The sequence below is a fragment of the Bufo bufo genome, chromosome 2, assembly GCF_905171765.1.
Source record: "Bufo bufo chromosome 2, aBufBuf1.1, whole genome shotgun sequence".
Classification (NCBI taxonomy): domain Eukaryota; kingdom Metazoa; phylum Chordata; class Amphibia; order Anura; family Bufonidae; genus Bufo; species Bufo bufo.
In genome coordinates, this window is record NC_053390.1 from 613,482,972 (window position 1) to 613,488,601 (window position 5,630).

Genomic DNA, 5,630 nt, shown 5'->3' on the forward strand with positions numbered 1-5,630 from the left:
AGTAATGGTGTGGGGTGGCATTTCTTTGGAGGGCCGCACAGCCCTCCATGTGCTCGCCAGAGGTAGCCTGACTGCCATTAGGTACCGAGATGAGATCCTCAGACCCCTTGTGAGACCATATGCTGGTGCGGTTGGCCCTGGGTTCCTCCTAATGCAAGACAATGCTAGACCTCATGTGGCTGGAGTGTGTCAGCAGTTCCTGTAAGACAAAGGCATTGATGCTATGGACTGGCCCGCCCGTTCCCCAGACCTGAATCCAATTGAGCACATCTGGGACATCATGTCTCGCTCTGTCCACCAACGTCACGTTGCACCACAGACTGTCCAGGAGTTGGCAGATGCTTTAGTCCAGGTCTGGGAGGAGATGCCTCAGGAGACCGTCCGCCACCTCATCAGGAGTATGCACAGGCGTTGTAGGGAGGTCATACAGGCACATGGAGGCCACACACACTACTGAGCCTCATTTTGACTTGTTTTAAGGACATTACATCAAAGTTGGATCAGCCTGTAGTGTGTTTTTCCACTTTAATTTTGAGGGTGACTCCAAATCCAGACCTCCATGGGTTGAAAAATTTGATTTCAATTTTTAAATTTTTGTGTGATTTTGTTGTCAGCACATTCAACTATGTAAAGAACAAAGTATTTCAGAAGAATATTTCATTAACTCAGATCTAGGATGTGTTATTTTTGTGTTCCCTTTATTTTTTTGAGCAGTGTATATATATATATATATATATATACAGTCCTGATCAAAAGTTTAAGACCACTTGAAAAATGGCAAAAAAATATTTTTAGCATGGCTGGATCTTAACAAGCTTCAAAGTAGAGCTTCAACATACAAGAAGAAATGGGAGTGAGACAAAACATTTTTTGAGCATTCAATTTAATGAAAACAACGAATAAACTGAAACAGGCTGTCTTTCAGCTGATCAAAAGTTTAGGACCACACCTCAAAAAAAAAACTAAACCCCCCCAAAACAGAAATCCAACTTCCAAACATGAACTCAGTAATGAGCAGCTCCGCCGTTATTGTTGATCACTTCAAAAATTTGTTTCGGCATGCTTGATGCAAGCGTTTCCATGAGGTGAGTGGGAACATTTCTCCAAGTGGTGAAGACGGCCGCATGAAGGCCATCTACTGTCCGGAACAGTTGTTCATTTTTGTAAACTTCCCTTGCCATCCATCCCCAAAGGTTCTCAATCGGATTTAGATCAGGGCAACACGCAGGATGGGCCAAAAGAGTGATGTTATTCTCCTGGAAGAAGTCCCTTGTCCTGCGGGCATTGTGTACTTTAGCGTTGTCCTGTTGAAAAACCCAGTCGTTACCACACAGACGAGGGCCCTCAATCATGAGGAATGCTCTCTGCAACATCTGGACATAGACAGTGGCCGTTTGACGACCCTGCACTTCCTGAAGCTCCATTGTTCCACTGAAGGAAAAACCAGACCATTATGGCGCCCCCTCCACTGTGGCGCGTAGAAAACATCTCAGGTGGGATCTGCTTGTCATGCCAGTAACGTTGGAAACCATCAGGACCATCAAGGTTAAATTTTTCTCTCAGAGAATAAAACTTTCTTCCACCTTTGAATGTCCCATGTTTGGTGCTCTCTTGCAAAGTCCAAACGAGCAGTTCTGTGGCGTTCAAGGAGACGAGGTCTTTGAAGACGTTTTTTGTTATTGAAGCCCTTCAGTCTCAGATGCCGTCTGATGGTTATGGGGCTGCAGTCAGCACCAGTAAGGGCCTTAATTTGAGTCGAGGATCGTCCAGTGTCTTGACGGACAGCCAATTGGATCCTCCGGCTCAGTGCTGGTGAAATTTTTTTGGGTCTTCCACTTGACTTTTTTGTTCCATAACCCTCAGGATCATTTAAGAAATTCCAAATGACTGTTTTACTGCGTCCCACCTCAGCAGCGATGGAGCGCTGTGAGAGACCCTGCTTATGCAGTTCAACAACCCGACCACGTTTAAAAAGGGAGAGTTTTTTTGCCTTTGTCATCAGAACGTGTGACCTGACAGAAAATGACAATGAATCCACATCTTTGCACAGATTTGGCCTTTTAAAGGCATGTGGTCCTAAAATTTTGATCAGCTGAAAAACAGCCTTTTTCAGTTTAATCGTTATTTTCAATTAATTGAATGCTCAAAAAATGTTTTGTCTCACTCTCATTTCTTCTTGTTGCATGTTGAAGCTCTACTTGGAACCTTGTTAAGATCCACCAATGTAAAATATGATTTTTTGCCATTTTTCAAGTGGTCTTAAACTTTTGATCAGGACTGTATATATATTTAGTCAATTGTAGTATAATTCTGATTTTAAGTACTAAAGACATAATATGTGTATGGGGGTGTTAAGAGGGATATCATAGTTCAGTTAGCCCATGGATATACTTCACAGGCACACCTACGCATAATACTGTTCAGCTATGCAGAGAAAGGAGTATATGGCACTAGTATAAGAAAGGTATGTGAGCAGCAATTTAAAGAGGCTCTTTCCTTTGTCTGTATGATAAACAGCTGCAGACAGGACTGAATCCTTTGAGCACTTCTTTGTAACACCCTCTGCGCTTGGTACACTTCCCAATCTCCTTGATTGACAGTGCTAGACATCAGCATGCTGGGGGCAGAGGTGAGTCCTAGAGCTGTCTTGTAGCATCTACATATCATATACACAATACATACAAATTAATTTATTAATTGAATACGAATACCCAATTAATCACTTTGATCAACTTGTAGGATGACAGACCGAACTGGATGGACAAATGTTTTTTTTCAGCCTTATGTACTATGTTACTATGTTACCTGTATTAAGCCTTGTTTTACCATTTTAAAAAGTACTTAAACATGAAAACAGGAGGTAAAAATTAAACCATATAATGGAAATGAAAAATCAAGGATCTTTAAAGTGCGAGTAATAACCAGGAAATATTAAGCCATCCGCTAAACATCATTTTTATGTTATTTTCCAACACATTACCAGACTGCTCTGCTATAGCTATGTTAAGTAATAAACACCAAACCCATACGTTAGTGGATAATGTGTGGGTTGGCAAGTTCTGTGCTTTCAGGTACATTTTGTAAGCCCCAGTTCAGAGCCAGCCAGGTACTTGTAAGGAAGTAGCAAAGACAAAAATTCCATGAAGCACATATAATCTATTATGACAGATGGAGGAAATCCATAACTGACAATGGAATAATCATTTTCACTTCTAGTAATATGTTCTGGGGAATTATGGAGGTTAACAGAATGATTTATCTTCAGAATCTGCCCAAAAAGCTTATAGGCATGTTTTGTAAAAGTAAAGGCAATCATAATGTGTTTATAGTGGACGTTAAAGGTGTGTAGTTCTTAGCTTAAGTTCTCCTATATGATCTAATCTGAGATATGCATCCTTTTCAGCTTTGGTGAGATGCTATGCACAGTAATTCTCAGGAGTGTAACTAGAAAGGGTGGACTCCCTTACCAAACTTTTGAATGCCTGCATTTTACCAAACTCCTGCATTTTACTCCCCCCCCCCCCCCCCCCATCCACTAAATGACAACCAGCCCTTTGCTCTTCGCACAGAAGATCCATTGAACATGGGTTATGTTGGAAATTTCCTTCCTCTTAGATACAGTATTCTATGACCAACTTTTAGTGTGATTATTGCAAAGTGGAAGGGTGTAGGAATTACAGCAACAAAGCCACAAAGTGGCAGACCATGTAAAGTTGCAGAGTGAGGTCACCAAGTGCTGAGGCGCATAATGCATAAAAGTTGTCAATGCGCTGATGAATTAATAGTAAAATAGTAACATAGTTTATAAGGCTGAAAAAAGACATCTGTCTATCCAGTTCAGTCTGTTATCCTGCAAGTTGATCCAGAGGAAGGCAAAAAAAAAAAACTGTGAGGTAGAAGCCAATTTTCCTCATTTTAGGGGGAAAAAATTCCTTACCGACTCCAATCAGGCAATCAGAATAACTCCCTGGATCAACAACCCATCTCTAGTAGCTATAGCCTGTAATATTATTAGACTCCAGAAATACATCTAGGCCCATTGTGAGGAATATGGATTAATATTTACTGTCAGCCATGTCCTCACACCCCCATTTGCTGACAGATAGCTGAAGTAGTGAACTCCACAGGAGGGCCCTGCTTCAAAGCCCCAGCCCTGATTGTCATTTGATTCACCATTTGGCATGTTCATCAGTGTACACTGCGTGCAGAATTATTAGGCAAATGAGTATTTTGACCACATCATCCTCTTTATGCATGTTGTCTTACTCCAAGCTGTATAGGCTCGAAAGCCTACTACCAATTAAGCATATTAGGTGATGTGCATCTCTGTAATGAGAAGGGGTGTGGTCTAATGACATCAACACCCTATATTAGGTGTGCATAATTATTAAAATCCAGCAAAATCAATAGACATTGATGTAATGGGGGTAGGTATATAACAGAATATCCAGCGTTGAAACAAAAACCCCTTAAAAATACAAATACTTTATTGGTATGCGTTAAAAGGATCCCATAAGGGTCCACTAGATAATTACTAGTAGGTGTACACACAAGAAAAAATTGACCAATAGCCACATCCAGAAAAGAAAATATACCTGGGGTATGGGAAGTTATATCCCTAAATCTACCCCTATCCTATAAACCTCAGCCCAGGGAGGGCTCCTGATGGTGGAGGCCCCCTGTCCGCGTACCTATACTGCTACCCCTAACTGTACCCTAAAGGGGTGTCGCAGAGATGGCAGACAGTTCAAATCAGGTATGAGATGTGGATATTAAATTACCAGCTATAAAGGTGGACTGGATGGGAAAAGAAACAAAAAAGAGACACAGAACATAGTACAGACAGACACAAAAATACACTTAATCAGGGATGACGATGTAGTCATACACCTCTGTCACCTCGACGCGTTTCACCCACGTAGATACTGTGGGATCATCAGGAGGTGTAGTTATATAGTGAATCTATACAATATTAGTGACTCAATGAATACCGGTACAAAACCGGGTCACACAGGAACAGTGCTCCAAGATATATGCCGGCTGAAATGTCAGTTCGCAAGCACGCACACTGGAGATCAACGCTCTACGCATATATAGATAAATCAAAGTGGGGATATATTTGAGAATACTTATGCCTGATTCAGACTCCATCCAGTACAGACAATATCATCCACGTCCTGTATCAGGCAAAAGACAATCATAAACCGCAATGAGTGTCGATATCCAGACATCTAGATGTATATACAATTACTAATGATTGCAGACTTACGGTTCTGTGGATGGGGTGGACCCAGTTAGTCAGTTCTCTGTCAGTCCCCTGTCATGATTATTCAACAGAACCCAAACTGTGAATAAGGTATATCATCAGATATAGGCAATGATACAGCCTCTGATCAGTTAAGAAAGATGCTATACTCACATGTTGGAGTCTCCCCCTATGTTCTATATCCCCCTGGTAGGCGATTCACATATAAGTGTGCAGGCTGTATTTAAATAGACCGCCGCATTCTGCCGCTGATGAGATGATTGCCTTCCACCTAGATCCAATATCCTGCCGTTGGAACGCATATGCGTTCCAACAACCGGAAGTCCCGCATCCTTAAGGCAGGGCTAAGTGCTGAGAACGGGCG